The sequence below is a fragment of the Hylobates moloch genome, unplaced genomic scaffold (genome assembly GCF_009828535.3).
Source record: "Hylobates moloch isolate HMO894 unplaced genomic scaffold, HMol_V3 SCAFFOLD_6, whole genome shotgun sequence".
NCBI lineage: Eukaryota > Metazoa > Chordata > Mammalia > Primates > Hylobatidae > Hylobates > Hylobates moloch.
In genome coordinates this window covers 145,734,954-145,761,833 of record NW_026652281.1, presented here as the reverse complement: position 1 = coordinate 145,761,833, position 26,880 = coordinate 145,734,954, and the positions used below count along the sequence as shown (strand labels likewise).

The following is a 26,880-nucleotide window of genomic DNA, read 5'->3' as shown; positions in this document are numbered from 1 at the left end:
GAGATGGAACTGGCTCCTTCCCCACAAGAAACCAGCCCACTTGCATTTCTTCTGACTTGACACCCCTGCCAGCTATTGCCTTAATCTCTCTTCTTCACAGCCAAGCATTTTTGGGAAAAGGTCTATATTTGTCTCTATTTCCTCACCTCCCATTTATTTCTCAAGTCAGTGCAATCTGGCTTCTGTCCCCTTCTCTCCACTAAAACTGATCTAAGTTCACCAGGGAGCATCTACCTGAAAATTCCAATAGACTAACAGACTGGAAAAAAAAAAAAAAAAAAGCTGCGTTCTGCTGGGCATATGGTCCTGAGGACACACCTCAAGAGTGTCCTTTCTCTGGCCTCTGGACTCTCCCTTTGGCAGGCTACGCCTTCCCTCTCCATCTTATTTTCTTACTCCCTCTAAACAATGGAGCCACTTCCCAAGCTTCCTTTATTCCTTACTCTATTAACTCCCTTAGGGAAATGACATTCAAATCTACCATCCAACCACCAACCTCAGCTCCCTGCCCAAATGACATCATAACAACAACAATGAATGTTTATTAACAGATACCATGTGCCCATGCTATGCCAGCTGTCCAACAGCCTTTGAAGCAGATAATTATTCAGATTTCATACATGTGAAAACTGAGACACCGACAACTTCAGGGATTAGTCCAAGGTCACATGACCATGAAGAGACTGCTCTTAAAGTCCAGACTCACGAACCACTCTGGTTTCTGGCAAGGTGATAAACAAGGGCTGCTGGCTCCTTCCTCTTCATCCAATTCTGGAGAAGTCATGAAGGTGCTAGGAAGGTTCATGAATCTGAGGAAATGATGTAAAAACTGATCATCTCCTGGGCAGCCAGAAGATGGTTGGGTCCCAATGTAGGATGGAAAACAGCTCAGAAAATAAGAGGGCAGGTAGGCACCCACCCAGGAACAGTTTGTAAGGGATTTTAGAGACATTCTTTTCCCTCCCCTGTTTCCATGGTGGAGGGCATGGGATGGGGAGGAACTGCATGCCTGTCAGGGCTTCAGAATAGAGAAGAACAGGTATACACAGAATGCCTGGCTTTGGCCACTCCTCCTCATACCCTTAGCCAAGGAGACAAGGAGATTTCAGCCAAAAAAATGACAGCTCTTAGAAACAGCAGTGTCCAAGAGTAAAGCACAACAAGGCCTCCCAAGGACAGGGAAATAAGAAGGCCTGGGTTCAGGCTGCAAGGCCAGAGATCACCGGAGGCCTACATCCTGCTGCACATACTCACATGCTCAACACTGCTGAACACAAGCCATAGCCCACCCTTCCCCGTCCCCGTATGCCCCTGGACACACATTACCAGACAGGTGAGACACCCAGGGGAAGACTAGTGTGTCTGGGCTCATAAAGTAAAATAACATCTGAGTTGGGGAAACAACATTTAAAAATTCAAAAGGATTGAAAATAAACAATGGAGACCGGGCCCAGTGGCTCATGCCTGTAATCCCAACACTTTGGGAAGCTGAGGTGGGAGGATCCCTTGCGCCCAGGAGTTTGAGACCAGCCTGGGCAACATAGCAACACCATCTCTACAAAAAATTTAAACTAAGGCCGGACATGGTGGCTCATGCCTGTAATCCCAGCACTTTGGGAGCCTGAGGCAGGTGGATCACCTGAGGTCAGGAGTTCCAGACCCAGCCTGGCCAATATAGTAAACCCTGTCTCTACTAAAAATACAAAATTTCACCAGGAGTAGTGGTGGGCACCTGTAATCCCAGCTACTCAGGAGGCTGAGGCACAAGAATCACTTGAACCTGAGAGACAGAGGTTGCAGTGAGCCGAGATTGCACCACTGTACTCCAGCCTGGGCAATAGAGAGAGACTCCGTCCCAAAAAATAAAATAAAATAAATTTTAAAAATTAGTTGGGCATAGTGGTGCACACCTACAGTCCCAGCTACTCAGGAGGCTGAGGTGGGAAGATCACTTAAGCCTGGAAGGTTGAGGCTGCAGTGAGCTGTGATCATGCAACTGCACTCCAGCCTGGATGACAGAGCCAGACCTTGTCTTGGAAAAAAAAAGAAAGGAAAAAATTAAAAATTGGTAAAGCACAGCTGATGGGACACAGTTCAAAATAAGTACAACAAATATCTTCAAAGACAAAACAGGAGATCACAGTTTATAAAATGTTTCAAGAATAAACACATATTGAAAAACAATGAGCAACAATGGGTCAAAACAGATCTGTGAAAAAAACAGATGAAAAATATAATGGTGTTTTAAAAGGAACTTAATAGATTAAATAGCAGAATGAAGAAATCTAAAGAATGAATTAGTGATATGGAAGTTTGGGTCAAGAAAATCACCCAGAGAATGTTGGAGATTAAAGGGTATGAAATGTATATTTTAAAAAAGAACTTAAGAAATATGGAAGACAAAAGTAGAAGTGTCAGCATGTAGATAGTAAAAATCCTAGAAGGGAAACAATTGTGGTGAATCACACTTATAATCCCAGCACTTGGGGAAGCCAAGGTGGGAGGATGGCTCAAGGCCGGGAGCTCAAGACAAGCCTAGCAACACAGTGAGATCCTGTCTTAAAAAAAAAAATTAAAAAGCCTAGAAGGAGAAAATAACTAAACATAGGTAAGAAAACATTTATTTATTTATTATTTATTTTGAGGTAGGATCTCACTCTGTTGCCCAGGCTGGAGTGCAGTGGCACAGTCACAGCTCATTTGCAAGCTCGAACTCCTGGGCTCAAGCAATACTCCCACCTCAGTCTCCTGAGTAGCTAGGACTACAGGTGCAAGTTATCATGCCCAGCTAATTTTGTTTATTTTTTGTAGAGATGAGGTATCACTATGTTTCCCAGGCTGGTCACGAACCCCTGGCCTCAAGCAATCCTCCCTCCTTAGCCTCCCAAAGTGCTGGGATTACAGGTGTGAGCCACCACACCCAGCTGAAAACATTTAAAGAAACAATAACTGAAATTTGTTCCCACGATTAGAAAAAAATGAAAGACTTTAGATTAAAAGATCTTATAGAGGGATAAGCAGGTAAGAATAAACTCACTCTTAGTCACATTATATTAATATTTCAAAATATCAAAAGCAAAAAGAAAATGTAAACACTTCCAGAGAGAAAGAGCAGATCACCTCTTAAAATCAAACAATGAGATTTTGGAAAAACTTTTATTCAAGTATTATACATATGGAAGGAGCTGGGGGAGAGGGGGAGATGGGAAGATGGGGAGAGGGGGAGAGGGGGAGAGGGAGAGAGGGAGAGAGGAAGAGAGGGAGAGAGGGAGAGAGAGGGAAAGAGAGACAGAGAGAGAGAGAGAGAGAATGAACCCATCATAAAGTACAGCTTGATTTTCGCAACGTGAACACATCTGTGTAACTAACCCCCATGTCAAGAAAGAGAACATTACCATCACCCAACAAGTCCTCCTTGCCCCTTTCCAGTCACCATTTCTCCCCGAAGAAAACCCTATTCTGACTTCTAATTCGGTGAGTTAGTTTTGTTCTGATTTTGAATTTTACATAAATAGAAGCACACTGTCTTTACTCTTTTGTATCAGGCTTCTGTTGCTCAACATTCTATGTGTGAGATCCATCTATGTGGCAATAGTTCATTGATTCCCATCGATGTATAGCAGTTTCTCAATCTCAGCACTGTTGACATCTGGGGCTAGATAATTCTTTGTTGTAAGTGACTATGCTGTGTATTGCAGGGTATTCAGCCACATTTCCAGCCTCTGCCAACTGAATGCCAGTAGCAATCCTCTCCCTCCCATGTAAGTTGTGATAACGAAAAAATACCTCCAGATACTGCCAAATGTCTCCTGGGGGGTGGGGGGGCAAAATCATCAGCAGTTAGAGCCACTGCTGTGTAGTATCTGGTCGTATAAATATATCAAAGTTTATTTATCTGTTCTCTGTTTAGGTTGCGTTCAGTTTGGGGTGATTGTGGGAAATACTATTATGAGAAGAAACAATTATTTTCAAAAGTTTTAAAGGAAAATAACATCAAACCCAAAATTTTAATCTACATAACAAGCCTCAATTGTACCACTCAAAGATCCTCCATGAAAATACTGTTGTAGGTAGCATTCCAGCAAGAAGAGAAATAAATCCAGGGGAACACTGTAAGCCACAAAGGAAGCAAAGATGAGTAAATAACACAGTAAAGTAAAGAACTTCCCCGTCTGGGTAGGCTATTGGACATTGAAACAGGCCACACTGCCACTAACAGCAACTATTAAGACCTAAATAAGCTGGACACAGTGGCTCATGCCTGTAACCCCAGTATTTTGGGAGGCCAAGGTGGGAGGATCACTTTAGGCCAGGGGTTCAAGACCAGGCTGAGCAGCATAGTGAGATCCCATCTCTATAAAAGATAGATAGATAGATAGATAGATAGATAGATAGATAGATATAATTTAGAAAACAAAAAGACCTAAGTCAATTTTAAAAATCACATTTTAAAGGTGTCAAAGGGTTGTGGAAGCAGTAACGACTAGATGGACTAAAAATCGCAGAGAAGAGAGAATAGTTCAGAGAATGGTCAAATTGGCAACTGATAATTTCCCCTGGGTACACTTGCCAAATCTGAGCATGGGCTGAAGACTGGATCAAAGCTTTCCATTGATGCGTAAGGCTTGAGTGACAAAATCAGGAACATGAAGAGCCTCAGACACACTTGATTTTCCTCAGTAGACACTCTCTGAATCCTAAGGCTAGGGGTACATGAGGCTAAAGAACTAAGCTCAAAGCTTTTGGGAGCCAACTAGAACCTAATGCAGATGCTAGGCCATAAAACAAGTTTTGACAAATGTAAAAGAATTGAAATCATACAAAGCATGTTCCCCAACCACAATGGAATTAAATTAGAAATCAGTAACAGAAAGAAATGTGGGAATTCCTCAAATATTTGGAAAATAACCATGTTTCTAAATAATCTATAGGTCAAATAAGAAATCACAAGACAAATTAGAAACATTTTGAACTGAATAAAAATAACAATATATCAAAATTTATGGGATGCAGCTAAAGCAATACTTAGAAGTGTATACCTTTAAATACATATACCAGAAAAGAAGTCCTCAAATAGGCCAAGCTTCCACTTCTTAATAAACTAGAAACAGACAACCCAATTTAAAAAGGTACAAGAAAATCTCTTTCTAAAACAGGATACCCTTATGTCTAATAAACAGATGAAATAGTATTCAACTTTGCAACTTTCTTTTTTTATTTATTGTAGAGACAGGGTCTTGCTATGTTGCCCAGGCTGGTCTTAAACTCCTGGCCTCAAGTGATCCTCCCTTCCAGAGTGCTGGGACTACAGGCATGAACCACCATGCCCAGCCAGTTTTGGAACTTTCAACCTTATAGGAAAATGCAAACAAAAAACACATGATACAAACTCACCAGAAACAGAATGGTTAGACAAATACCACATGATCTCCTCTATACGTAGAATCCTAAAAAGTCAGACTCATGCAAGTGTAGAGTAGAACAGTGGTTACCAGGGGCTTGGAGGTGGAAGAAATGGGGAGATGTTGGTCAAAGGGTACAAACTTTCAATGATAAGTTGAATAAGTTCTGGGAACCTAATGTACAGCATGGTAACTATAGATAATAGTACTGTATTGTTTACTTGAAATTTGTTGAGAGAGTAGATATTTAGTGTCCTCATCACACATACACTAAAAAAAAATGGTAACCATGGGTGGTCATGGATATGTTAATTTGATTGTGGTAATCATTTCACAATCTATAGACATATCAAATCATTGCATTGTATACCTTGAATATCTGTAATTTTTACCTGTCAATTATATATTGTATACCTTGAATATCTACAATTTTTATTTGCCAATTATACCTTAATAAGGCTGGGGGTGGAGGAAGAATGAGAACAACTCAAATGAAAAGGATGGGGAAATATCATGTAAGTGTGACTGTGGAGCAACTGGAACTTTTTTTTTAAGACAGGGTCTTGCTCTATTGCCCAGGCTGGAGCGATTATGGCTCACTGCAGCCTCGACCTCCTGGGCTCAAGGGATCCTCCCACCTCAGCCTCCTGAGTAGATGGGACTACAGTCACAGACCACTACACCCAGCTAGTTTTTTTTTTGTTTTTTTTTTTCTGGTAGAGACAGGGTCTCCCTATGTTGACCAGGCTGGTCTTGAACTCCTGGGATCCAGCAATCCTCCTGCCTTAGCCTCTCAAAATGCTGGGATTATAAGTGTGAGCAACCACATCCAGCTGCAACTGAAACTCTTATGCACTGGAGATGGGGGTGTAAAGTGGCACAATTACTTTAGAAACCTGTTTAGCAGTACTAACTAAAGCTGAACTATGTATACCTCATGAACTAGTAATTCTATTCCTAGTTATATACTCAACAGGAATGCCCACCTATGCTCACCAGAAGCCATGCGCTAGAATGTTCATGGTAGCTTTATTCATGATGGCAAATCAACCAGAAACTGGAAAATACCCAAATGCTCATCAACAATAAAATGAATTAGTAAATTTAGTGTGTCACATAATAAAACACTATACACAAATACTATACAACAACAAACTACTACTACATACCACCACATAAATGAATCTCACAAACAAAAGGTTGAGCATAAGAAGACAGATACAATAATATACACTGTATGATTCCTTGTATATAAAGTACAAAAACTGGTGAGGCGTATCTATTTTTTTTAGAAGTCAGCAATTGTAGTTTCCTTTATTGAGTATGAGAAGTCACTGGAAGTGGGCATAAGGGTAGCTTCTTGGGTGCTAGTAATGTTCTAGTTTTTTATCATGCTCCTTTAACTGTTGTGTTCGGTTTTGAAAATTTATTAAGCTGTACCCTTATTATGTGTTTGTTTGTTTTTCCTTTTTGAGAGAGGGTCTTCCTCTGTTGCCCAGGCTAGAGTATAGTGGTACAATCACAGCTCACTGCAACCTTGAACTCCTGAGCTCAAGCTATCCTCCCACCTCAGCCTCCCTAGTAGCTAGGACTATAGGCACATGCCACCATACCTCGCTAATTTTTTTATTTTTTATTGGTAGAGACAGGGTCTCACTATGTTGTCCAGGCTGGTCTCAAACTCCTGATCTCAACCAATCCTCCCACCTCAGCCTCCCAAAGTGCTGGGATTTCATGCATGAGGCACCATGCCCAGTCTTTCTCATATCTTTATATGTATATTATGTTTCAACTAAAAATGTTTTAAAATCATGTAGTAAGTGACTGAGACAGGATTCAAACCCAGCCAGTCAGATTTGAGAGCCCAAACCCTAAATCTTACATCTAGAATTAGAATCAGGGTTATACCACTCTCTAACAGTTTAGGGGAAAAAAGTTTTCTCTCTAAAGAAACAGAATCAACAGGATATGTGTGTGTGAGAATATGTGCATGTGTGAAGAACGAGAGAGAGATTTTAAGGAATTGGCTCATGCAATCATGTGAGCTAGCAAATCTAAACTGTAGGACAAGCCAGCAGGCTGGAGACCCAGGAAAGAACATATGCTGCAGTTCAGGTCCTAAGGCAGTCTGGAGGTGCAATTCCTCCTTCCTCAGGGAACAACCATCACTTTCTCCCTCAAGGCCTTCACCTGATTGGGTGAGGCCCACCCACATTCTAGACGGTAACCTGCTTGACTCAAAGTCAACTGGTGATATTGTGATATAATAATAAATATGTTTTTGGGTCTTCGTCCCCTGGCACAGAGCTCCTGAAACTCTGTGAAAGGTTAAAAGAGTGTCTTTTGTCATTTATCACAAGTCATTTTCAAACACACTTCAGTTTATGTTAATGAGGTGACTTTTGGAAAGCCCCTAAGGATGTAGGGGGAACTGTTTGCCAAGGGAACCAACCATGTGATTAGAGAGCTGGGAGTTCCAGGCCATTTTCTCCACCTCCCCACCTCCAGAAAGAGGGGAGGGCCTGGAGATTGAGCTTAATTACCAATGACCAATGACTTAATTAATCATGTCTTCAGAAAACCGCTAAACTGGGCATGGTGGTGTGCACCTATAGTCCCACCCACTTGGGAGGCTGAGGCAGGAGGATCGCATGAACTCAGGAGTTTGAATTCAGCTTGTGCAACACAGTGAAACCCCATCTCAAAACAAAAAGAAAAACAAAAACCCTAATTGAAGCTGGGTACAGTGGCTCGTGCCTGTAATCCTAGCTTTTTGGGAGGTTGAGGCGGGTGGATCATTTGAGGTCAGGAATTTGAGACCAGCCTGAACAACATGGTGAAACCCTGTCTCTACTAAAAATATAAAAAACATTTGCCAGTTGTGGCGGCATGCACCTGTAATCCCAGCTACTAGGGAGGCGGAGGCAGGAGAATCGCTTGAAGCCAGAAGGCAGAGTGAGCCAAGATGGTGCCACTGCACTCCAGCCTGGGCAACAGAGCAAGATTCAGTCTCAAAAACAAACAAACAAACTCTCATCAAAGAGATTCAGAGAACTTCTGGGTTGGTAAACACATCCACATGCTGGGAGGGTACCGGGAAGATGGCATGCCCTAACTCCCTGGGTACAAGCTCCTGCACTTGAAACCCTTCTGGACAGCATCCTATGTACCTCCTCATCTGGCTATTCTATATTCTTGTCACATCTTTTATAACAAATCGGTAAACATTAAGTGTTTCTCTGAGCTCTGTGAGCCTTCACAGCAAATTATCAAAGCTGAGGAGGGGGGTTGTGGGGACCCTCAATTTACAGCTAAATCAGACAGAAGTGTGAGTAACCTCGGGACACTTCAGATTGCAACTGGCATCTGAAGTGGGGGGCAATCTTGTGCTCTTCACCTTGGAGTCTGCACTCACTCTGAATAGTGTTATAATTGAGTTTAGCATATCCCTTTGATGTCTAAACAGTTGCAGAATTGGTGTAGGAAAAACTCCCACACATCTGGTGTCAGAAGAGTTGAGTAGAGTAAAGTTTGTGTTTCCTATATACTACTGATTTAAATGTTAATCTAAAAAATATCTTCAATCTGGTAACTAGCCACTGCATATAAAAAAATAAAAATACAAATATAAAAAATACCTTCAAAGTGGCATTTAGACTGGTTTTTTATAAAATACCTGGGTACTGTGGCTTAACCAAGTTGACACACAAAATTAACAATTATATTGGTGAGATGGATGCTTTCTGAAAAAAAAAATTGTTATCATTATAATCCCTAGCAATTCAAAACTAAAAATCTAGACAATACTATCAGAACTGGGCAAGGGACAGGGAGAGAGGAATGAAGTGGGGCCAAGAGAGAGAGAATAGGGAAATGAATGCATGCTAACATATTTGTCTTGTTCAGAAGGAAGATAGTGATGGGCTTGGTGGCTTATACCCATAATCCCAGCACTTTGGGAGGCCAAGGTAGGAGGATTGCTTGAGCCCAGGAGTTTGAGACCAGCCTGGGCAACATAGCAAAATGCTGTCTCTACAAAAAATAAAATAAAACAAACTGGTTGAGTGTGGTGGTGTGCACCTGTAGTTTCAGCTACTTGGGAGACTGAGGTGGGAGGATTGCTTGAGACCAGGAGTTGGAGGCTGCAATGAGCTATGATTGCACCACTGCACTCCAGCCTGAGTAACTAATATAACAAAACTCTGCCTCTGAAATTAAAAAAAGGAGGATGAGGAGGAGGAGGAGGAGGAAAAAGAAGAAGAGGAGAAGATAGCAATACTGATAAGTTTTTTAAAAGTTAGACAAGATATGCACACACATTTGTCTTAATTAGTTAAAAATAGGATGATACATTTCAAAACAGAACAAAATTCAATTTAATATAAGGCAGGAAAGGAAAAAATAAAGTTTAGTAAATGTGAAGTCATATAGAAATCAATCCATATATAATATTAATTTTAGTTTCAATCAAAGTAAACTCACTGCTTTGAGACAGACTATGGATTCTTATTTTTTTTGAGACAGCGTCCCACTCTGTCGCCCAGACTGGACTGCAGTGGCACGATCTCGGCTTTTCAGGCTCACGTGATCCTCCCACCTCAGCCTTCCAAGTAGCTGGGACCACAGGCATGTGTCACCACTCTCAGCTAATTTTTGTAGAGACAGGGTTATGCCATGTTGCCCAGGCTGATCTCAAACTCCTGGGCTCAAGTGATCCTCCTACCTTGGCCTCCCAAAGTGCTGGGATTACAAGTATGAGCCACAATGCTTGGTCTATTTTTTTTTTTTTTTCTAGACAGAGTCTTTCTCTGTTGCCCAGGCTGGAGTGCAGTGGCTCAATCTCGGTTCACTGCAACCTCTGCCTCCTGCGTTCAAGTGATTCTCATGTCTCAGTCTCCTAAGCAGCTGAGATTACAGGCATGTGCCAACATGCCTGGCTAATTTTTGTATTTTAAGTAGATACAGGGTTTCACCATGTTGACCAGGCTGGTCTCAAACTCCTGACCTCAAATGATCCACCCGCCTCAGCCTCCCAAAATGCTAAGATTACAGGCATGAGCCACTGCAGCCGGCCGAGGCCTGGCCTATTTTTAAAAAGATCTAGTAAGTATGTTTCCTATAAGTGATTGGTAAAATATATGTCTACAAATAGCTAAGTAAATTTGGGGAGAACAAAAAAGCAAGGAAGAGATGCTTACCTTACTAGATGTGAAGGCATATTTTAAAATCACAATAATTAATCCAGTGTGGTGGTGTTTGCCACGTGAGGTATCAGAGCTCTGGTATCGGAAAGTGGTTGACTCACAGGTTGATAAGAAGGATTTAATGACAGCGGTATAGGTTTGAAAAAAGGAAAGTTTTATTAGAAAGAAAGAACACTGCAGATGGGGTGCAGGGGCGTGCCTTAGCAAGAGAGAACTAAGCCCACCATGGTGAATTTTCCTTAGGAGCATTTATGGACTTCAAAGCAGGAGATGAAGGGTAGTTTACCTGATAAATGATTACATTTGTAGACATTCTGATGCCTTAATGTCAGCAAGGGTTGCACAATGAGTTTTGCCATGCATGTATTCTGAGACGTATAGAAATTCTAGTTACTTATAAATTTTAAGTTGAAAAGAGGCCTGGAACCAGGTGCTGACTTTAGATAATAGGGAAGTCTAATTACTTCTAAAATTCCTCAAATAAGGAGGTTTTTGGTCTCTAAATGGCCCACCTGATGGCCACCAGGTGGGCTTTGCTCCCTTCATTATACTTCTAAATTCCTCAGATAAGGAGTTTTTGTCTCCATGGCTGCTGTATGGTCACCAGGTGATTTTTGCTCTCCTCAGTGTTAAGAAAGAAACCAATGGAACAAAATTGAGAGCTCAAAAATAGGCCCATGAGAATTTGTTATGTAATAACAAATAAAATGGAAAGATTTTCTTAGAGATTATGTTGGGAAAACCAGTTTATCTAGAAAAATAAGGTTGGATGCTCACAAACCCCTATATGTAATGGTGAATTACAGAAAAAATAAAGACATAAATGGAAAAGGTATAACTATACAATTAATAGAAATAATATCTGTGTGACCTGTGAGGAAGGACCTGTTAAAACAATAAAAGCACACATCTTTTAGGAAAAAAAAAAAATCCTACATTTTGACTTCATCAAACTTAGAGATTTTACAGGCAAAATGCACAGATGACAAATTAGGAAAAGATACTAGTAGTATTTAAAGTTGATAAGAAGTTACTATCTGAAATACTCCAAAACTTTTTTGAAATCCCCAAGAAAAGAACTGGAAACCCAATAGAAAAATGAGCAAGTGGTATACCTAGACAATTTACAAAAGAGGAAACTTGAGTGGCTAATAAGCACAAAAAAAGAAAGTAAAATAGAAAAAGAAAAAAAAAGCCTACACTTACTGCAAACAATGAAATGTAAACTAACATTAGATATCTCCATCAGATTAGCAAAAATTTGGAAGTCAGAAAATACCAGTGTTGGCAAGGATGTGGGGAAATGCCAACAAATCCTTTTGTATTACTGATGGGAGCGAAAATGAATAGAACTAAACTGGAAAGCAATCTGGCAGAAGTTCCACACTCATCAATTATAACATACACGTTTTTGGTGTGCCATGAACTGAGGAGAGGATGGCCTGCAGATAACCTCATGTTCGCTCCTCCAATGTCCCGTAAACCTTCAGTTCCTCATGATCTAAACAGAAGTCATCACCTTGCCCTACCTGCCCACTCCACTCCCACTCTGTTTCTCCTACTGAAGTCCCTACTAGTGATAGTGACAGGAGGCAGACAAATCCTAGGTAGACAGGGATGGGTCCCCGGTAAAACCCCACCTTCAAGCCAAAGACAGTTTAAAGCCTGAAAACCAAGCTGCTGCTTCCGGATGAAGTCTGGACCAGAGTGAGAACTTGCATTCCTATTTACTTGCTCTTTCCCAATTGGTTCTTTCTGAATAATGGCTTTGAACCAATCAAATATTGCCTTTGCTAATGCTACCTACAGCCTGCACCTCCCCCATTGCGTGCCTATAAAAACCCCAAACTCAGCCACACTGGGACACAGAGAGACCACCTGACTTTGGGTGGTGGACCATCCTCATGTCCCCTCTCTGCTGAGAGCTGTTTTGTCACTCCATAAAACTCTTCACCTTGCTGCCTGCCTGCCTTCCTTCCTTCCTTCCTTCCTTTCTTTTTCTTTCTTTTTTTGAGACGGTCTCCCTCTGTTGCCCAGGCTGGAGTGCAGCAGCATGATCTCGGCTCACTGCGGCCTCCCTGCCTCGGGCTCCCGTGATTCTCCTGCCTGGCCTGCCGAATACCTGGGATTGCAGGTGCACACCACCACACCTGGCTGGTTTTTGTATTTTTGGTGGAGACGGAGTTTCGCCATGTTGGCCAGGCTGGGCTCCAACTCCTGACCTCGAGTGATCTGCCCGCCTCGGCCTCCCGAAGTGCTGGGATTACAGACAGAGTCTCGCTCACTCAACGCTCAATGTTGCCCAGGCTGGAGTGCAGTGGCGTGATCTCGGCTCGCTACAACATCCACCTCCCAGCTGCCTGCCTTGGCCTCCCAAAGTGCTAAGATTATAGCCTCTGCCCAGCCACCGCGTCTTGGAAGTGGGGAGCATCTCTGCCTGGCCGCTCATCGTCTGGGATGTGAGGAGCGCCTCTGCCCAGCTGCCCCGTCTGGGAAGTGAGGAGCGCCTCTGCCCGCCACCCCGTCTGGGAAGTGAGGAGCATCTCTGCCCGGCTGCCACCCCGTCTGAGAAGTGAGGAGCACCTGTCTGGCTGCTGTGCAACCTTCCAAGTGTGAAGTGACAGCCTTCATTGTAGAATGAATGAAGACACTGACACTGATTATATAACACCTTGGCAGCTATCTCAAGTCATTGATGGTGGAGGTATTGGAATTATAGAAGAAAGCACACACACAAATTTGACTAATGGTGATTTTGTGACTTCTTTCTATTGGCCCTGGCAAACCAAGGTTATTCTGGATGGAAATAGCCTTGAAAAGGTGATATATATATGAACGTATCTGATTTTTTTTCCCCATATAATTCTTACTTTGTGCATTTGATATTCAGTTGTGTTTGTAATCACGGAAAAATAAAAGCATATATTTTCTTTAAAAAAAAAAAAAAAACTCTTCACCTTGCTTACCCGTGGCTGTCAGCATAAGCTCATTCTTCTTGGATGCAGGACAAGAACTCAGGACCCTGCTGAATGCCCATATGAAGAAGGCAGTAACACCACAGCCCATCAGCCACCCCATGCAACGGTAAGTAGTGCTGGGGCTGAACCAGCCTCTGAGCCACTGGCCAGAGCAGGGTGATGAGACTGACAGAGGGCTCTTAATGCACTGCCATTCATCAGGCTGTGGATGGCGGGATTGAAAGAGCTATCATCACATCCCCTCTGGGGCCTCAGGGTCACAGGCACCCCTGTTTGGGACCACCATGTTCCCCTCGTCTGGACACCAGAATCCACCATGGGAGTCACTTGCAACCTGCCTGGGTCCAGCCACAGCCCTGCATGGAGCCTGCTCCTGGAGTGGCCGGCCAGACCCCACACTCGCTCACTCACACACTTCCTCCCACCATGGGCTGAGCATGCAGTCATTGGCGGCCACAAGATCTGTGCCAGAGCAGTCAGGGCCTCTCCTACCGTGGGCTCATGAGGGGCATCGCCAACCGGAAGTTTCCGGCCCGCAGAGTGACCAAGAAAAATCCTTCATCACTAGGTTAATGGTATCACTATGTCGCAGTGACCTAAGAAGACAACTTGGGAGTCAGCGTGTAGTGCTCCCACTCCCTCCGGGTCACTCCTCAGTCAGTTACCCATTTGATGATTCCACCTCAGAAGGGTCATGCATCCCTCCACTTCATTTTATCCCTACTGCCACAGATTTAATGCAAGACCCAATTATTCCTCTTTTCAATGACTCCAGTAGCCTCGATCCTGCATCTTCCCCTTCACTCCCCTATTCATTCTGCACTCCAGCTGCCAGGGTGATCTTTCTGAAATATAAATGGGTTCACATCACTCCCATGCTTAACAACATTCCAGCAGCTCACCAAAGGTCAAGTCCTTTAAATTGGGTACAACATCTTCACCATCTGGTCTCTGCCTCTCTCTTCAATCTCATTGCTCTGTTCTCCCACGTGCAACCTTTGATCCCAAACATTCACTCGTGGCACCATACTCTACTCTGCCCTGGAAGGTCCAAGGCTGGTCAGTTCAGAGAAAATTAGATTATATAAGTAGTTATTCAGAGTAGATTAGCATAATAAATATTTACTTTAAGCATTTTTACAACTCTGGGTTTTATATCATTGCAATCTTACCCCAAAATTGCATGAGCAATATAAAAAACTTCTGTATACCTTTTACCCAGATTCACCTATTGTTTCTATTTAGCCTCATTTGCTTTGCTTTAAAATTCTATTTTTTTATATCATTTATCTCAACTCTTTGAAAATATATTGGAGACATTATTCCCCTTTACCCCTAAATACATCAGGGTGAATTTCCTAAGAACAAGGATTATACATAATCATGTATAATTATCAAAATCAGGACATTTATCATTGATATGATACTATTTGTTATCTCATCTACAGCCCATATTCAAATTTTATCAGTTGTCCTAAAAATGTTCTTTAAAACTGTTCAGGATTACATATTACATCTATTTGTTATGCCACTTTGGTCTCCTTTAATCAGCCCATTGTCGATGTTGTTGAGATAAGGTTTCCCTCTCTCACCAGGCTGGAATGCAGTGACACCATCATAGCTCACTGCAGCCTCGAACTCCTGGGCTCAAGAGATCCTTCCACCTCAGCCTCCTGAGTAGCTGGAACTACAGGCGTGTGCCACCATGCCCAGCTAATTGTTTTTTCATTTTTGGTAGAGACAGGGATCTCACTATGTTGCCTAGGCTTGTCTCAAACTCCTGGCCTCAAATAATCCTTCCACCTCAGCCTCCCAAAGTGCCAGGATTACAGGCGTGAGCTGCTGCGCCCAGCTCACTGCCCTTCTTGACATTGATATTTTTTAATTGTGCAGGCCAGATATTTTGTAGAATGTCTCTCAACTTGTGTTTATCTCATGTGTCCTTGTGACTAGGTTGAAGGTTTGCCTTTTTGGCAGAAGTCCCAGTGAAGTGATTTAGTGTGGTGTTCAGTGCACCCCATTAGGAAGTACATGATGTCAGCTCCACTCAGTATTCAGGATGTCAACTTTGATCACTTGCTTAAGGTGGTATCTGCCAACTTTCTGCACTTTTAGTATTTTAGTACTTTCTCTTTACGTTAAACCACATTAATGTGTATTCACTCACCAATCTTTTCATTCAAGGCCAAGGCTTTTTTTTTTTCTTTTTTTAGTATGGGTCTGCTAACTGGATCTGCCAGTGTGTTTTCTATAGTGGTGTTGTTTTAGATTTTCAATTTTCGATGACTTAAAGAAGGGCAAGAACTTAAAGCCACCTTTGAAGTAATCTTGAGTGCTGAATTATTCTAGAATTTCTATTTTCTCCATTTTTTACATAAGCAACTTGCCTTCATCAATTTCTTCCAATGTTTTCAGCTTTGTTTTCATGGTAACAACTCTCTTTTCATACTCATATTAATTGGTAGATATAACATTTAACTAATTTATATAATTACTACAACAAACATGGAAGGTGTAGCCTAATCTAGCATGGCAATTAAGTAGAAGTCAATTAACAGAGCTTTTGCTGTAAATTAAGCTTCCCAGAATTGAATGAGTTTTCAAATTGAAAAATTCTACCAAGCATCAAGCAAAACAAATTTAAGACTCATCTCAAAGGTTCATCATTGTGAAATATCTCTCTACTGGATAAAGAAATAATCCTAAAAGAACCCAGAGAGTGAAAAAAAACCTCATATATAAAGGAAAGGGAGCCATAATTGCAACAGATTTTTCAACAGGCTTGAAAATTCTTATGAAAAATTATTTTCAATCACGACCTCTCTGCAAAGCCAAGCTATCAATCAAGTGTGAGGGAAGTCCAGCCACCTACTTAGTTATGCAAGGTCTCTCAAGCAATCTTTCTTACGGAAGCATGAAGAATGTATAAGGAATGCAGTAACACAGTGGAAGAGAAAATAGAGGGCTAACCCACACTTGTGGCAGGTATCAGCTGGCTAGATTCGAGAAAGACGATGTAGGGAAGCAGAAGAGAGGTCTCTTGGGGGTGTGGAGAGAGGGGGAAGCATGGAATTGATAATCTGATATCTTTGAACATTTATAAATCTTCTTGATAGGCATTTGACAAATCTGTAGAAACACTAGGAACAAAAAGCAGTAAGTACCTTGAAAACTAAGCAAATGCCAAAAATTGAAGCACCTCATTAATGAGAAAGAAAAGCTAATTACAAAAGAAAAAAGAGGGCCCTGTGCGGTCGTTCACACCTGTAATCCTAACAATTCAGGAGGCTGAGGCTGGAGGATCACTTGAGCCCAGCAGTTCAAGGCTGTGGTGAGCTATAATCACACCACTGCAAAAAAGTGTCATAACACACTTTTTGGCTGAATAAAGGGAATATTTATCTAGTTCATGTAATGCAATCTCTATTGACTTAACAAAAATGATGTATACCTAGAATGTAAACTTTACGACAGCTGAGATCTTACCCTATTCCCTTCTATATCCTAGTATTTCAAAGGTCAGTATTGGGCATACTAATTTTTTTCTTTTAATTATAGCATTTGAGCCCAGAATTTTTAATAAAAGGTAACAGAGCTTTTCTTTAAGAGCTCTACTGTGAGAAGACATTAGACATTCTGGGGACATACAGAAAACTAGCTGGTGAGAAGCAGCCCACCATTTCATCTGTATGAGAATATGTTGCCCTTACAGATTGTCCCCAACGTCAATTTCCTCTCATGGCTTCCCAGCCCTGAATATTCACAACTGGGTCACTTTGTACTCATGCTATGCCTGTTAGAATAATTCACTGGACTTGAAGCGATGTCACTCATCAGGAATGCTGTGAATGTCCTAGTGAAAATTTCTTGTTCTAAAGGCACACTTGTTCATGGCTTTAACCTATCTTAACAGACAAGAAAAGCTTCTAAGGTTCTTGGGCCCCAGAGTCTGCATCATTCGGTTCTATAAGTTTTTATTCTCCATACAGTTGTAGATCTCTAATTGCTCACAACACAGAAGATCCTTTTCCCCAATTGTCTTTAACTTTTTGCTTCCTGATTACCGACATCAGAAACAAAAACCACAGAATTTTTAGAAAATGTAAAATAGAAAAACAATCCTTCCTAATAACCAGAGATGACACTCCTAAGCTTTTTCTTTTTCTAAGTGATTTTTCTTCTCACCACTGAGATAGTAATACCTCAATATGACTAAGAAGCCACTGTAGGTGTCTAGTTTATTAACCATGCAAAATAAATATTTTCTCACTCATTAAAAAAACTCTTAGGACCTGTAATCCCAGCACTTTGGGAAGCTGAGGCAGGCGGATCACTTGAGGTCAGGAATTCAAGACCAGCCTGGCCAACATGGTGAAACCCCATCTCTACTAAAAATACAAAACTTAGCCAGGCATGGTGGTGGGCGCCTGTAATCCCAGCTACTCGGGAGGCTGAGGCAGGAGAATTGCTGGGCAATAGAGCGAGACTTTGTCAGAAAAAAAAAAACCTCTCCTTCCTTCCTTCCTTCCTTCCTTCCTCCTTTCTCTCTTTCCTTCTTTTTCTTTCCTTCCTTCCTTCCTTCCTTCCTTCCTTCCTTCCTTCCTTCCTTCCTTCCTTCCTTCCTCCCTCCCTCCCTTCCTTTCCTTCCTTTCCCTCTGTGGCCCGGGCAGCAGTCTCCTCGTCTCGCTGCTGCCCCGCGCCGCGGACTGCCTGGGGCCGCCGGCGCACGCCACCGCTGCCTGTTTTTTTTTTTCCTTGCCTGCCGGCGCGCATCCGCCATTTTGGCCACGCTGGTCGCCAGCTCCTGACCCCGGACGCTCTGCCCGCCTCGGCCTCCCAGGGTGCTGCGACTACAGACGGAGTCTCGCTCACCCGGTGCTCGGTGTTGCCCGGGCTGGAGTGCGGTGGCGTGGTCTGGGCTCGCGGCGGCCTCCGCCTCCCAGCCGCCTGCCTTGGCCTACCGGGGTGCTGGGATTGCAGCCCCTGCCCGGCCGCAGCCCCGTCTGGGAGGTGGGGAGCGTCTCTGCCCGGCCGCCCCTCTGCCCGGCCTCCCCATCTGGGAGGTGAGGAGCGCTTCTGCCCGGCCACCCATCGTCTGGGAGGTGAGGAGCACCTCTACCCGGCCACCCATCGTCTGGGAGGTGGGGAGCGCCTCTGCCCGGCCGCCCATCGTCTGGGAGGTGGGGGGCGCTTCTGCCCGGCCACCCATCGACTGGGAAGTGAGGAGCGCCTCTGCCCGGCCACCCATCGTCTGGGAAGTGAGGAGCACCTCTGCCCGGCCGCCCATCGTCTGGGAAGGGAGGAGCACCTCTGCCCGGCCACCCATCGTCTGGGAAGTGAGGAGCACCTCTGCCCGACCACCCACCGTCTGGGAGGTGAGGAGCGCCTCTACCCGGCCGCCCCGTCTGGGAAGTGAGGAGTGCCTCTGCCCAGCCGCCCCGTCTGGGAAGTGAGGAGCGCCTCTGCCCGGCCACCCATCGTCTGGGAGGTGGCCCGTTGGAATGGAGTGCCTCTGCCCGGCCGCCCCGTCCGGAAGGGTGGGCCTCCGGCCCCCCCGTCCTGAAAGTGAGGGCCTGGGCCCGCCGCCCCGTTGGGAAGAGAGAGGGCCTTGCCGGCCACCCCGTCCGAGAGGGGGCCTCTGCCCGGCCCTCGAAGTGTTGCCAGCCGCCCGTCTGGAAAGGGTGAGGGCCTCGCCCGGCCGCCCCATCGGAAGTGAGTGAGGAGCCTCGGCCGGCCGCCCGTCCGGAGTGAGATCCTCTGCCCGTGAGGAGCGCCTCTGCCCGGCCGCCCCATCTGGGAAGTGAGGAGCGCCTCTGCCCGGCCACCCATCGTCCAGGAAGTGAGGAGCGCCTCTGCCCGGCCACCCATCGTCTGGGAAGGGAGGAGCGCCTCTGCCCGGCCGCCCCGTCTGGGAAGTGAGGAGCGCCTCTGCCTGGCCGCCCCGTCTGGGAAGTGAGGAGCGCCTCGGCCCGGCCGCCCCGTCTGGGAAGTGAGGAGCCCCTCTGCCCGGCCGCCCATCTTCTGGGAAGTGAGGAGCGCCTCTGCCCAGCCACCCATCGTCTGGGAAGTGAGGAGCACCTCTGCCTAGCCACCTATCGTCTGGGAAGAAGTGAGGAGCGTCTCTGCCTGGCCACCCCGTCTGGGAAGTGAGGAGCGCCTCTGCCCGGCCGCTCCGTCTCGGAGGTCTACCACGGAGGCCAGAAGCAATGTGGGGGCTAGATGTGGTGGCTCACGCCTGTGGTCCCGGCACTCTGGGGGGCGAGGTGGGTTGATCACTTCGGGCTAGGAGTTCGAGACCAGTCTGGCCAAGGTGGCGAAACATGAAAAATACAACAGACAAACTAACCAACCAACTCAGTGACAACAAAACAGGTCTACCCTGGAGTCATACTCTAATTTTTTCTATTTTCCTCCCTTTCTGATCCTTTATCCCACTTTCTTTTTCTTCCTCTTCCTTCTCCCTCTTCTTTGTCAAATAGAGGATTGAGTTATTATCACTGATCCATATAAAGTCCCTCTCTCATTTATTTTAACTCCCATCCCCCATTTCTATTCCCCGACTTCCCATGTGCAACCTTCCTAATATGTTTGATACGCATCTTTTTGTTTGTATGTATTATTAGAAAATGTTTATTGTTTTTGTGTGCAAAAAAATTAATAAAAAAAAAAACCTCTCAGGAACAGTATGAAAGATTTTCAAAAATTATTCCCTTTAGGGGAGATTTATAGCTGATAGGTAAACACCTTTTTATAAAAGTGGTAACAGATTCCATATTTCTCTAAGAAGCCTTCTCACAGGGCATTTCCTTGGCTTTTTGACTCTAGGAAAGTGCATGTGATATAGTGGGGTACTGCTTATGATCTGGGGCTCTGTACTCAGGCCAACTTCCATCCTAATCACAGCATGCCTCTTACTAGCTAGTGACTTCAGAAGTTTCCTTCTCTGTGACTCACTTTCCTTGTCTGTAAAATAGGGATGATTATATCTCCCTCATTGGGTTATTAAGAAGATTAAAGGAAATATGGCATGTCAAGTGGTAGCCCCTTGCCTAGAAAAGAATAAGTGCTCAATGAGTACTAGCTGCCGTCATCTTCCCTCCTTTCATCATCGTCAAAATTAAGGATTAGGAGAAGCAGACATTCCTAAGGATTGGTTACATCTCCTGCTGTTAAGATGGCAGCTCCAAGCCTCTTGTCTTTGTTTCATCCTGCATATTTCTGTTCCAATTAATACATAGCTTCTTGGAATGCAGGAGGACTGTGCCTTCTAAAGTGAGCATTTAATGAATGCTCTCATTCATTCTGTGCCCTACCTTCCTATCCTTGAGAAACTTAAAAGGCTAATTGCCAGCTTTGGCCTCAAGCCACATGTGAGTAAATAGAGGCGTGGACTAAATATGTAGTTGTAAAATGAGAAGAAGAAAGATAATTGGCATTAATTAAGTGCCAACTGTGAGCTATAACCTGGGCTAGATGTTTTACTTACCAAAATTCTGCAATACAGATGTAAGACTCTTTCTTGGTAGATGAGAATACCTTGGCTCAGAGAAGTGAAGTAAGTTGCCCATAGTCACACAGCCAGAAAGTAGTAGAGTCAGAAATATAAACCAGTTCTCTCCGACTTCAAGGTACTGGCTTCTTCCACTCTATCATGCTGCCTCCAGAATCCCCACTGCCCCTAGAAATTCAGATAACACTTCATTATCAATAACAGAATTCTCAGGAGGTAGAGGCAGTATTGCTTGAGCCAGGAGTTTGAGACCAGCCTGGGCCACATAGCAAGACCCCGTCTCATAAAAAATATGGCCGGGTGTAGTGGCTCAGGCCTGCAATCCCAGCACTTTGGGAGGCTGAGGCGGGTGAATCACCTGAGGTCAGGAGTTTGAGACCAGCCTGGCCAACACGGTGAAACCCCATCTCTACTAAAAATACAAAAATTAGCCAGGCTTGGTGGTGAGTACCTGTAGTCCCAGCTACTCAGGAGGCTGAGGCAGGAGACTAGCTTGAACCCAGGAGGTAGAGGTTGCAGTGAGCCGAGATGGCACCATTGCACTCCAGCCTGGGCAACAAGAACAAACTCTATCTCAATAATAATAATAATAATAATAATAATATAGTGTTTACTCAGCAGTCACTAGATGCCTAGCATGATCCCTAAGTATATTTCATGTATTATCTCATTTCATCCTCATTTCAGTTCTATGAAGTAGATGTAGCTCTCATCCCCATTTAACAGAAGAGGGAACCAAGGCTCAGAGAAGTTGTCACTTGCCCAGGGTCATGCTGCTGCTAAGAGTCATCACTGCGATTTCAACACAGGCCTGCAGAAGCAGGCTCTGAACACTATACAGTCTTCCTTCCCTGCCATCCCTGCCTCTCCTGCCTACCCAGAACATCTGGTTGAAAAGCATAAAATTGGTGCTTATACCCCAAGTTCTTCAGGTTTGATGTTGATTCTCTAACTCAGTCAATAATTACTGAACATGTAGTGAACATCCCAGGAATCGAGAGAGACAAAAAAGAATACAATCCCTGTGGTGTCCGTGATTATCTAACTATAGGATTGATCCCACAGGGCAAACCTGGCTCCACAGCCACATTTGCGGGGCCTCCTCATCGTCCTCATGCCAACAACTGTCCCAGCATATCAGTGACGTGGCGTCACAATGAATTAAAATGTCTTCAAACCTGAAAGTGTTTTCCAGAGAAACTGGGCCAAAGGCCAAACCTCTTCTTGGAGCTTCTGTACCCTGAGGCTGAGGATCTCCTTTCTCCTATGACAGATTTGAAGAAGAAAGGAACAATACAATCTGTGCTCCTTGGCAGGAGAGGGGGCCAATGACTGCTTGGCATTGGGAGATAGAAAAGTCAGGCTCCCTAACCTCAAGTTGGGGCCATCTCTGTGGCACCATTTGTGCTCCAGAGAGTCACAGGGAAACCAGGCTAAAACCAGATTCCCACTGAGGCCACATTCTGAAAATCTTAGCTTTTCACCAGCTTTATCTTGTTTCCTTCATTCCCCTTGTTTTTTGAAAAAAACAAAAAACAAAAAACCCACTTTAACAACCATCCCCATCTCAGGCTCTGCTTTCAGGAAAACCAACCCAAGACAAATCAGTACCAGGAGTGACTGAGAAGCAAACTCTGTGGTTAGGTCCTTCTCTGACAAGATGGCAGTAAACACCCATCACTGGTGGCACTATTGACAGTCCCTGGTGTGCCACAGTGCGCAGGGGGCTAAGACTTTCGCTCCTGGTGAACAGGGTCAGGTAACATTGGAAGGGGTGCATGAGCTGATATGGCCTTTCTGGCATTTGAGAGGTCAGGGGCAGGGGTACTGTGAACAAAGAGTGTGGAACTCAGTGGCTTGCTAAGCACTGCTGATTTGTTGAAGAGAAAAAATGATGGACACGTTGGACAACAACTTAAAGCAAAGTCTAAGACTCAGCGGCCCACTTGGCAGCATTTAAGGAGACCCTCATCCCCTGCAGCTGGAGGGTGGGCACAGTTGAAGAACAAGCACAGGACTGCATAATAAGACTTCAACAAATGCCAATTACCAGCAAAGCATGTGTCTTTATACCAAACACAAGGCTCTAATACCGAAAGAGGAGGCCCTGAGCCTAAGGAGGGGCTATTTAAAGGTATAAACTTAAGAACTTTGAATCTCCAGGTACTCCTGAACCCTTTGAAACTGCAGAAGTGTCCTTGTAACCCCTGCTGGATGATAAAGCCCCCACCTCCATGCATCTTACTGGAATACCATGCAGAGACCTTAAATAGGGCAGGTGCCTTATAAAACAATGCTTGCCCTCCCTCGGGATTGGCCCCACCTCTTCTCCTAGCCACGAAACTGATAACCCAGGCGAAAAGTGTCTGCCTGGATCAACTCAGGAAATACTGGGCCTGCTATGGAAAGAAAGGGATTGTATATCAGACCTGACCAACCTGTACAAGCCCAAACTTGCAATGATGGGGTGGGGTGGGAGTGACTGTGGAGGATTCTGGGGGATGCCTCAAGGGGGTCGAAGTATTAACTGGGTAAGGTAGAGTTTGTTGATGTGCAGGGGCTCTCTCCAGTGTCACAGGATCTAACACCCCGGCAAGGGCCCCAGGGGATGGTTTAGATGTGCTGCCCAGATGGCTCTTAAAAGATGGAAAAAGTAATGACCCACACTGAACAATGTAGAGATGCCAGAACTACCACTGCACTACAAAGTGGAGGGAAGGATGAAAGGGCTCAGAGAAATGGGCATGCTAGAATGGGCCTCCTGGATGAGACAGAAAAACCCACCAGCTGACCATGTCCCTGGGAAGGCCAGGAGGGCTCTCCATTGACCAAGGAGATAGGAAATGTGTGGGCAAGGAGCCAACGTTGTCATGAGAAGCTCAGTGGTGGTTGTTTTCTGCAGGAGATGCTGTTACAGAACTCTAAGAATGGGCTTGCCTTTCCTTCCCGCACTGTCTTAGCCAGTACAACCATCTAAGGGCTCATAGGCTGTCTGATCTACCCACATGGGGTCCTGAACAATATTGCTTAACAAGCAGACTTAAAGCAAAGCAGGTGCTATGGTGGGCCCATGAGGTCCTACTATGTGCCACACCATCCAGAAGCTGCCAGCCTGATAGAGTAATGGAATGGCCACTTGAAGGTGCAACTGAAACACCAGCTTAGAGATTTAAACCCTGTGTGTATGGGGCATGGCATATACCTTAAAACAGTGGCCATTATATGGTATCATGTCCCCTGCAAGCAGGAAATATGGGTCTTCAGACAAAGAATGACACCACTCTCAGGGATTCACTTGGGGAATTTATGCTTCCTGTTTTTGAAATTTTACTCTCTGTAGGTCTAGAAGACCTGTTTACAAAGCGGGGAAATGTTTCCACCAAGGAGCACAATAAGAGTCCCACTAAACTTCAAGTTACAGCTGCCAGGTCACTTTGGGTTCCTTGGGCCAGAGACCAGCAGACAGAGAAAGGAATTGCCACATTGGCAGAGGTAAATGTCCCTGATGAGAAGGAAAAGGTAGGACTGCTGCTACATCACAGGAGCAGGAAGAAACATGCCTGGCACTCAGGTGCTCCATGGCATCTTGTGTGTGCCCATACCCTGGTATAGCTGCGAATAGAAACAGCAACCATGGCCTGACAATGGCATAGTAACCAGGAACTCACACCCACCAGGAGAGACACTCAGACCAGCAGATGTGCCAGTCAGAGGGGTGGGAAACGTAATATAGTGGTGAAGGAAAAAGATGATGAGTATCTGTGATGCCAGGGGAAACAACTGCAGAAATGAGTGCTGTGATTTCTCCCACTCACCCTCCCCTGTGTTTTCCAGAATTGTGACCAACCAGGGATCCTGTGAAGGCATGGGGAAAATTCACGTGAGAAGCAAGTAGATTTGAATTGACGCAAGAAGTGGATTATAGTGGTTGCTTTTGGTGCCCAATCCAGATGCCCTTTCCTGGACCCGGATACTTACTCCCAGCTTCTGTGTTAGCTGATAACACCTGATAACTGCTCCCTTCACTGGAGAACTGCCCTCAGCCAAGTAGGAGCCATCTCTCTAGGGAAGCTGTACCCCACACAGCCTATGAGACCATGGTCAATGACTGCAGGGTCTAGAAGTACCAGAGGCCAGCCCCTTGCCTAGAGTAGGGACTAACACTGTGGTGCATGTTGCACTCAGTTTCCCCATGGGATCAGACTGAAGCTAGTCTTTGGGTGAGACAGCATTCTTGCTTAGCTTTTTCTTCCTGCCCTATCCCCTTCTCTCACCCCAGGGCAGGATTCACGAGCATCAGATCTATGCAGTCACACAGGGCCAGCTGTTCAGAAGAGCCCCGTGCTTCTGAGAAGAAGAAGAAAAAAACACTCTTTTTCCCTCTTTTTTTTTTCTTGAAGGGGTCCCTCATTTTCATTTTGCTCTAGACCTCACAAATTAGATAGTTAGTCCTGCTCCCTCCCCACCCCCTGAGAGCACCAACCCAGTGCATCACTGGAACATAAGTCCCTGCATCAGACTCTGCTTCTTAGGGAAGCTTAACTGGGTCCAACTTAATCAGGAAAGAAAAATTAGAATTCCCAAGGACAAAAATCACAAAAGCAGCAAGAACCAGGACACTGGGTCCTGCTGCCAGAGCAGCACCCAGCTGCCCTCACCCCAGCTCCTCTCTGAAACTAGTTGTCAGTTGTCAGGAGTTGTCTCCTCAGTGCTTCCCTGACACCTCTGCCCATCCACTGCATAAACAGGTGTGAAACACCTATAATAACAGCTGTCATTTACAGAGTAGGGCCTACACATCTGGCAAGTGCTTCCCATACCTTACGGCCAGTGCCCGGGTCCACCCTAAACATGGGTAACAGGGGCTCCATGTTACAGAGAGGACACTCACCCTCATTGAGGGGAAGTTCCTTGCCCAGGGACACTCATCTAGCAAATGACAACTCAGGATTAGACTCTCGGGCCTTTACCACACTACCTGGCTTCTTTCTGCCCTATGCTACCACTGAAGCTGGAGGAGAGAACAAGACATGGTCCTTACAAAGGGACCTTGTATTAGTGAAATATTGGCTTATTTACACATATTCCAGGCTTAATGATATTGTCAAACATTTTTGCATTCCACCAGAAACTCCCAAAATAAAAAGGGAGCTCAAAGTCAGTCCAAATGTGCCTCTCCCAGTGTTGTCACATTTCTGGCTAGATCAGTCCAGCTCCTCTCAGACAGCTCTAGCAACCTCCCAGGCTTGGAAATCCCATCTTTACTCCAGCAATTACTATTGGAAGTAACATTGTTAGAATCTGCTCCTCTTTAACCTCCTCTCCTTGGTCTCTTTTTGTTTGTTTGTTTGTTTGTTTGTTTGTTTGTTTGTGATGGAGTCTTGCTCTGTCACCCAGGCTGGAATGCAGTGGTACGATCTCAGCTCACTGCAACCTCTGCCTCCAGGATTCAAGTGATTCCCTTGCCTCAGCCTCCTGAGTAGCTGAGACTACAGGCACCCACCACCACACTCGGCTAGTTTTTGTATTTTTAGTAGAGACAGGGTTTTAACGTGTTGGCCAGGCCTGTCTTGAACTCTTAACCTCAAGTGATCCACTCGCCTTGGCCTCCCAAATTGCTGGAATTACAGGCGTGAGCCACCGCGCCCGGCTCCTTGGTCTACTTCTGCCTCCCTGGGAGCACACCTACTCAGACTAGACAGGCTGCCCAGTGACAGCCCCTCTAGACAGGAAATCTCCTCTTCCTCAGGCCTAACACTGCTAGGCACCCTAAGAGTTCCTGCTAT

At 44.9% G+C, this 26,880-nt stretch overlaps 1 protein-coding gene across 1 annotated transcript in view; it reads left to right on the top strand.

Moving 5' to 3' along the window:
- The window catches only part of PANK3 (pantothenate kinase 3), a 211,112-nt gene that overhangs the window by 132,117 nt on the left and 52,115 nt on the right, over window positions 1-26,880 (top strand). The gene's annotated exons all lie outside the window — the stretch shown is intronic.